The 8,839-nt window shown below is 40.6% G+C and overlaps 1 protein-coding gene across 9 annotated transcripts in view; it reads left to right on the top strand.

The window, feature by feature from the left end:
• The first annotated feature begins 3,701 nt into the window (after positions 1-3,701).
• Positions 3,702-8,839, top strand: part of IL1RL1 (interleukin 1 receptor like 1) — a 31,442-nt gene continuing 26,304 nt past the window's right edge. For 6 of the 9 annotated variants that reach the window (XM_082755366.1, XM_082755367.1, XM_082755365.1 and 3 more), the window contains exon 1: positions 3,702-3,818. The gene's annotated coding sequence lies outside the window, so the exon portion shown is untranslated. Of the gene's footprint in view, positions 3,819-5,544; positions 5,693-8,101; positions 8,199-8,583; positions 8,709-8,839 lie in introns of those variants that run through there. The other 3 variants (XM_082755363.1, XM_082755362.1, XM_082755364.1) reach the window with 3 other exon arrangements.

The following is an 8,839-nucleotide window of genomic DNA, read 5'->3' as shown; positions in this document are numbered from 1 at the left end:
TGGGGGATGGATGGACCCCGTGGGATGGAGCCGTGTGGGAGCAGTGCTTGAAGAGCTGCTGCCTGTGGGCAGCCCCCATAGGATCAATTTGGGAAGACTGGCATCCCGTGGGAGGGATCCCATGGGGAACAGGGGCAGAAAATGACTGTGAAGGAGTGGTGGAGACCAAGTATTAGGGACTGACCATAACCTCCATTCCTCATTTTCCTGTGTCACTCAGGATGTGGGGAAGGTGGGAAGTTTTTTTTTTTTTTTTTTTTTTTTTTTTTCTTTGTGTGTGTGTGTTGTTGGTTTTTTGTTTGTTTGTTTGTTTCATTTTGTTTTTAGTTTCTCACTGCCCTAGGAGTTGGGGTTCTTTTGAGAAGGGGGAATGAGAGAGCAATGTGGTGGAGTTCAGATGCCCATCAGTGTGAAGCCACCACATGCACATGCAAGCCCCGGGCAAGGTGCCAAAATGCACAGGAAAAAGAAAGTCTGCACGCTCAGTAGGGTGGATCTCCATCAACTAAAAAACATGAGACCTACTGTGGGTATGGGCACACATAACAGCAGCTTCCCCTGCCAGTCTGCCATTTGATGGCTTTCTGACTCATCCTCAAGAACTCTATGTAGTATAACCTTCTCTGCCAGGGTCACTTCTGTCCAGATGTTCTCTACGGTGGGCAATGGCAGTCTGCAAGCAGGCTGTAAAAAAAATACACACCAATTATTTCCTGGCTTATACAGACGAGTATTAGACTATCACATCTGTAAGCTAAGCACACTTTTTTGGAGCAGAGTGGATCTTGGTGTTGCTGAGTTGCTGTTTACCTATCTTGGCTTTTTATCTCAGGATTTTATTTTTCTCATGTCATCATTTTTTTTTTTGTCTTGAACTCTTGAGCTCCTATTATCATCTCAATAACATCATTTGAACTATATTTTCACTTTTCTTATCTAGCATGGCTTTAACTTGTGTACTTTTCACAGCTCAGGAGTAATTTTGCAGGCACAACTGAGTTAAGTTCATACAGCCATGCAACATCAAAACAGCCATTGGATCATAGCCAGCTGAGTCACAAGGCCATTGACTAGTGTTGGTAGAGACCGGTGGAGCCGTCTACTGCATCTTGTTATCAGTCACAGATTTATCTTTATGGAAAGTCTGGTGGCAACTCCACAAGGTTCTCAGCAAGCTATTGCAGTGCTGCGCTTTTTTTTTTTTTATTTCTTTTTTTTTCCTCCGCTGTCTTACCTAACTATTCCCTGCTTCAGTTTAAGCCCATTACTTCTTGATTATTTTTTTTTTTTTGGCGGACTGATGATTTTCTTGCTCATTGGACTGCTATGCATACAGTCTACCAAAGGGGTATGATGCACGTAACTCCTTAAAGGAATTTTTCCTTTTTTTTTTTTTTTTTTTTTTTTTTTGTAAACACATTTTTCCACATTTATACTGAACAGATTTTTTTTTTTTTTTTTTTTTTTTCCAAGCTGGGGGTTGTGGTTTAACCTGGCAGGCAGCTAATTATCACACAGCTGTTCACTCACCACCCACTGGCCTCAGGGGAGAGAAATGAAAAAATGTGAAAATTCGTGGGTTGAGTTTAATAAGAAGGAAGGGAAAAACAATACGAAACAGAAAACAGAAAACAAAACAAGTGATGCACAACACAATTGTTCACAATCAGCTGACTGATGTTCAGCCAGTCCCTGAGCAATGGCAGCCACCCCCCATGCAGCCAACTCCATGTAGTTTTCTTGCTGAGCATGACACCATGTGGTACAGGATATCCCTTTGGTCAGCCTGGGCTAGCTGTTCTGGCTGTGACCCCTCCCAGCTCTTGGTGCACCCCCAGACTCCTGGCTGGCAGGGCAGCACGAGAAGCTGAACAACCCTTGGCTCTGTGTAAGCACCGCTCTGCATCAACTAAAATGTCAGCAAATCAGTGTTATCAGCAATATTGTCATCGCAAATCCAAAACACAGCACCATAGAAGCTACCGGGGAAAAAAATTTACCCTATCCAACCAAAAACAGGACACTGGATCAAAAATAGCAAAGCATTCAACATTGATTGTGACTTCTTACAAAAGCTGCAGGATGGCTTTTGCTCAGCTGCTAACTTTAATCTATAGCCATGAGCTCAGTTCCACACCTGCATCATGATCTGGGAATGAACTGGGCTTGAAGAATGGTCTATGGGATAAAGGACTCTTCTGAGGTCTGGAGCAATATTGTCAGCATCTCTGATTTCACTTTATTACAGATCTAATTCTACATTCAGGCAATGGAAGATATCTTCAACTGAAGGTATTTAACTTTATCCTAGAGTGACCTGACATGTCATGGTGAGAGGAGGCTGAATATACACTGAATGCAGATAATTTACTGTGTATTTTCTGCCTGAGTCTCTAAGGAATGGCATGAGGAAACAGGGAAGGCCTTGATGCTGATGAAACTCCACGAATCTTAGCAGGAAGTGGTTTGTCAGCTTTTCAAGCTATCGATCTTAACAGACGCTGACTGGTTGACCAAAGCACTGTGGGATTTCATTGTTGCAGAATGTCCATATGACACTTTGCATTTTCTGTGTCATATGGAAAGTGCAGCCTCTAGACCACTTCATAGGAAGTGACATGCCAAGATCAGGGGAAAGCATGGGTATGGACGGCAGTGGCAAGACACTTGCCTACTGGCGTATAATTGTTACATCTTTGTATATTAATATGGAGTTGCTGACAATGCTAGTGACTGCAGCTCACAGCAGATTCCCAGAAACACTGAAAGTTATAAAAACTATCAGCGACTCTGTCAGGGGGAAAAAAAAAAAAAGTGTTTGAATGACTGTAGTATGAAATCCTCTTGTTTGGTTCAAGAAAGAATGAAACATTGATTCTCAAAATGTCTTTTTTATTTTATTCTGCCAAGATGTACAAAGCTCATTCATCCCTTGGAATATGGCTGATTTGTTACTGAAATCTCCCCTTTAGACTAGCAGACACACATAAGGGGACAGCTTGGGACGTTAGGGGTCCAGGTTTAGTGCTGATGCTTGGAAGGCATCAGCAGTCTTGCACAGTGCTCCTAAAATGTCTTTCTGACATTAGGTAGTCCATACTGTCTCCTGAGTACCTGCTCATGGCTGTCACAGTGCACTGAGCCACTTCCATCCCTGTGGGGACTTCTCCTGCTTCTGCTTGCTCTCCCAGATTTTCTCCTGGAATTCTAATGAAACTGCCCTGCTCTTCCAGCCTTCTTTCCTTCACTGACTTAATTTAGTCATTGTGGTGCATTGTTTTTGCAGGAGCCTTCTTTTATCAGTTTACCTTCCGTGAAGCAGTTTCCCTTGTAAAAATCATTCCCGGTGTTCCAGTGATGTGTACAGATGTTCTGCAGAAAGTGCTCCCTGACCAGCCCTATCAGAGATACCACTTGTTTTCAAAGCAAATCGGTTTTAAAGCACCCTCTGTCGATTGAATGCTCCTCCTTTGTTCCCCTCAACTATGTAAGAAAACCCCTAATTAGGATGCAGGCTTTTAGTACAATCACACTAAAATGGCATAATTTGTGATTAATGCAAAACCTGTGCTCTCAGTAGAAGAGATCTGATTAACTGTAACTAGAAGATGCCATCTCTGATAGGTACCTAGAGTCACTACAGTCATTTGCATATTCTGTTCTGTTCAGTGGGAGGCGACTAAATGAAGCTGTAAATCATGCTCCTCCAGATACGCGTTGCAGAAGCCGGTTAAAAAGAGGTCCCAGTAGTCTCTGGTACAAGCAAAGGATCCAGTCACAGGATAAACTACTTCTCTGCTGTCTGAATTTTCCAAATGGTAAGTCAAACCTTTATTTTATCATTTAGCCAAAAATAAGTGAAGCTGTTGGAAGAACTATCTATTATTTTATAAGAAACTTTATTTCAGTTCACTTACATCTCTCTCTATCCCAAGAAAAAAATGTTAGATTAAAATTGGGGATACACTTGTGATATACAAGTCATCTGGGGACCAACCTAAAATCTTATTTATAATGAAGTGTATGGAAATGGATTTGTCTTCAGTATATCTGAATATCTGACAGGTATTTTTGCCAATTACTCAACAACAGAAAATATTCATTATGCAGTTCAGTATAAAGTTTTGCTTCAAAATATTTTATAAAAATAATGTATATATTATTTCTATCATTGTCATTATTTAATTTTAATTAAATTTTAATATTAAAATTCCTAAATTTTACATTAATAACTGTAATTATTGTAGGCATCAACTATCATGACTGTTCTGGAATAATTTTAGTGTTACTGTTTCTATTTTAATAGCTCATTTTCAGTTAGACTGGATTTTCTGTTATAATAAGAGACTGAAAATAACTTTCAAAGGGAGAATGAGTGAATTCTATGTCTATGTAAACCTATCTCACACACCTGCTATTTCATGGTATTTTTACATTGCGAAATCTCTTAAGCTTCTTAAAGTAGAAATTACAATAACATTTTCAAATTTTGTTGGTATGCTATTTTTATAATGTTTGTTCAGTTTTATGAACAGCAGTACAGTTTGTTGCTAAACACACCTTTGGGAAAAAAAGAATGCTATTAATACAATTGCCTTTGGAGAAGCAAGGAGTTAAGCCTTAGAAACTAGTAATTCTGTAACATAACAAGGTAGTTCCCAGTTCTTTCATCCTCCTTTGATATTGGATCTTTAGGGGTTAGATTTTGACTTACGTAATTATGGCAAACCCTTGTATTTGGATCTAGTGCTTTTTCAACCTCAGACTGAAGTTTTCCTTAACAGAGTGAATTAAGCTTATTACATACAGGTACTGTGAACTATATGGAAGGAAATAATTTATGGAAAGTACATCCTTTCCTTTTTATCCCTGAATATTAGCAATCTAAATTTACTGTACACTGAGAACCTGAAAATGCAGATTTTACTATAGACAAATATATATAAGTTACAAATTATACAAATAAGCAAAAACAGAGAGAAGGAGACATCTTCTCATAAGTATTTTCAGAAGTCATGGCCTTTGTCTCACAGTGAGTTGAGCTGCAGGAAGCACTTTTGGTTGTGGGATGTAAGGTGTCAGTGCTTTTGTCTTGTGCTGTTTGCCTTTTTATTTGGTCTTAATATCACAGATGAGTGGATACTTTAATTTTGCTTTGCAAAGGGTAATGCCACAAGCTTGAAGCACTAGTTACTCAGTCCCTGTCTTGCCATGTACTGTCTAGAACTGCAACTTCTGCCTCAGTTTTTGTTGAGGTAATTGGGTAGCTTGCAGCTGACCGAAGTGGAAAATGCAAACAGAATTGCGTTGTTCTTTTAATTGTCTGAAGTTTTTATTTATTTATTTATTTTCAAGCAACAGTTGTCTTTAAGTAGAGCCCCATATGTTGCCCATATTTGCATACACAAACTCTACTTAAACTGATGCCAAACATAGCAAAACATAGCTGCTTAAAAATGGGAGAGAAATTAGTAAAATGATCATCAAAATTATGGGGAAGAATGTGTTCTTTCAGCACAACTATTTTGCATTGTTTTGGTGCAGGTTGGTGGCCCAATATGTGTAAGGTTTCTTGAAGTCATACATTTTCAAGAAACAGAAGGCTAAAGACAACAGCCAACAAGTACAACCATAGGCAAATACAATTTCTTACCCTGTGTTGTTCTGGCACTTGTTCGAAGAGTTAGTGAGGGTAAGTAATTGGCTTTCTTCATCTCTGTACAAAGTTGTCTCTCAAAACAAAGGAAGCACAGATCCTTGAAACTTTTTTAATTGCCAACTTTCAGTTTCTAGGACTGGAAACAGCACTGGCAATAAATGGATTGAAAGGATCTCCAATAGTTTTATTACTTTGGGTCAAATATGAAATAAAATATCAAATGAGAAAGAATCTTTCAGACAGTCTCCAACTGAGAAACTGATTTTCCTTAAAAATCACCCACCTCACTTTTTTGTCATCTTGCTTAAATATGTGCTTGCTTAAAATAACTCTAAAAAGTATTCAGACAGTTAATAATACCAGTATACTTTGTCTGGGACAAACAAGTTAATGGAAAAGAACAAAACACTTGGAGGGAAAAAACTCCCAGCAGAGCTGCAGGGATATTCATGCCTATATTAGTACCTTTTCCCATGCCTATATTAGTACTAATACTCAAATAATCTAATAATAATAAACTCTAGTTATTACTCACCTCAGTTTTTCACTTAGCTGATTCTTAGGGTCCATTTGCAAACTTCACTGTGGAGACTCATTTGATATGGATGTATCCAATCTCAGCTGTATGAGTTAGCCCTGCTGCAGCTAGGTTTTGCATATCAAGTTTGCGTATGCATATACACAATCATGTATTTGGCATGCCTGTCCTGGTTTCAGTTAGAACAGAATTAATTTTCTTCCTAGTAGCTGGTGGAATGCTGTGTTTTGGCTTAGGATGAGAAGAGTGCTGATAACACCCCGATGTTTTAATTGTTGCAGAGCAGTGCTTATACCAAGCCAAGGACACCTCAGACTTTTGCTCTGTCCTGCCAACAGGCAGGCTGGGGGTACAGTAAGAGCTGGGAGGGGACAGACCCAGGACAGGTGACCCGAACTAGCCAAAGGGGTATTCCATACCATCTGACGTCATGCTAAACAATATATAGGGGTGGCTAGCCGGGGGGAGGGGGCCGGACTGCTCGGGGTTAGGCTGGGCATCGGTCAGCGGGTGGTGAGCAATTGCATTGTGCATCACTTGTTTGTACATATTATTAGTAGTAGTACTATTATCATCATTGTATTATTATTATTATTATTATTATTATTATTATTTTCCTGTCTTATTAAACTGTCTTTATCTCAACTCACGAGCTTCACTTTCCATTTCTCTCCCCCGTCCCAGAGAGGGAGGGGGGAGGGTGAGCGAACGGCTGCGTGGTGTTTAGCTGCCAGCCGGGTTAAACCACGACACATGCCGCACGCATTCACAGAATCACGCAGACTCACAGAATAGTTGAGGTTGGAAGGGACCTCTGGAGATCATCTGGTCCAACCTCCTGCCAAAGAGGGTCACCTAGAGCACATTGCACAGGATGGCATCCAGGCAGGTTTTGAATAATTCTAGTGAAGGAGACTCCACAGCCTCTCTGGGTGGCCTGCTCCAGTGCTCTGTCACCCACACAGTAAAGAAGTTTTTTCTCATACTCAGTGGGAGCTTCCTGTGCTTCAGTATGTGTCTGTTGTCTCTTGTCCTGTTGCTGGGCACCACTGAAAAGAGTCTGGCCCATCCTCTTGACACCCTCTCTTCAGATATTTATATGTGTTGATGAGATCCCCTCTCAATATTCTCTTCTCCAAGCTAAACAGTCCCAGCCCTCTCAGGCTGTCCTCATACGACTGGTGCTCCAGTTCCCTACTCACCATTGTAGCCCTCCTCTGGACTCATTTCAGTAGCTCCATGTTCGTCTTGTACTGGGGAGTCCAGAACTGCACACAATACTCCAAATGAGGCCTCACCAGGGCTGAGTAGGGCAGGATCACTCGACCTACTGGCAACGCTCTTCCTAATGCACACCAGGACACCATTGGCCTTCTCGGCCACAAGGGCTCATTTCTGGCTCATGGTCCACTAGGACTAGCAGGACAGCCCCCAGCCTGTACTGGTGCATGGGGTTATTCCTCCCTAGGTGCTGAACCCTGCCCTTGCTTTTGTTGAACTTCATGAGGTTCCTCTCAGCCCAACCCTCTGGCCTGTCCAGGCCCCTCTGAATGGCAGCACAGCCTCAGCGAGTCCTTCCAGCTTTGTGCCATCAGCAAACTTGCTGAGGGTGCTCTGTCCCTTCATCCAGGTCCCTGATGTGTAAATTGAATAAGGCTGGGCCCAGTACTGACCCCTGGGGGATACCACCAACTACAGCCCTCCAGCTGGACTCCTGAGCTGTTGTGTTAAAAAGTAACTTCTAAATATCTATTAATTTGGCCTAAGATTTCCTTAAAATTAAAGAAGTCAATGAACTGCAGGTGCTTGTATGTGGTGCTTTTCTAAAGAAAAAAAAGCTCTAAAAAAAGCTCTTTCTAAAGCTCTAAAGAGAATGAGCAGCTCCTCACACAAACTGTTTCTAGGAGATCCTGGATGGTCACTGACTTCCTATAACAGGCATGGCAACAACCTCGCTGGGATGATGCATTTTTGGTCTAAACCTCATATTTCCAGTAATTTGTGAGTATCCCTGCAAAACACCTACACTGAAACACTCATGCTTTTCTCTTCCAACACTACATTTTTTTTTAGAGTATAAGAATAAATCCCTGGGTGTAATTAAACTTTAAAACAGAAGAAGTTTCCCACATCAATATAAAAACAATGGCATTTCTGAAAGAAATTTCAAAATTAAGCATTTCAAAATTAAGCTTGTTCTGAATTTCAGACTTGGCACAAATGTAGGCCAGTGTTTGTTTAGTCTGGAAATCTTTGGCACCAAAATAAAAATTCCTTGCAGTTAATGTGACGACAGTACTTACGCTGCCTGTATTTTTTTTTGCCTATTTTTTCACTGGTGTTCCTGTGCTTTCTATCCGTGGGATAAATTATAACTCACTGCTAACTTGCTTTCTCTTTAAAACTTATCTGCCATCTGTTGCACCCACTCCTTCATTATATGTGATAGTAATAGCCACCACTCTGTAATCTGCAGTTACAGATAACATTCAAATGAAATCTTTATTAATGGTAAGTAGAATTCTTATGATTGCTTAATAGATCTGGATTGCATGTGTGCTGTTTCCTGGGATATTCACAGATTAGGTCAAAAATAATGTCCACAAACCAATAACCAATTTCTGAGATAAAGTGTTTTTCTG

This window comes from Aythya marila (genome assembly GCF_965140915.1).
Source record: "Aythya marila genome assembly, chromosome: 1".
Taxonomy (NCBI): Eukaryota; Metazoa; Chordata; class Aves; order Anseriformes; family Anatidae; genus Aythya; species Aythya marila.
The sequence above is the reverse complement of the archived record's forward strand: the minus strand, read 5'-3'. Positions and strand labels throughout refer to the sequence as shown.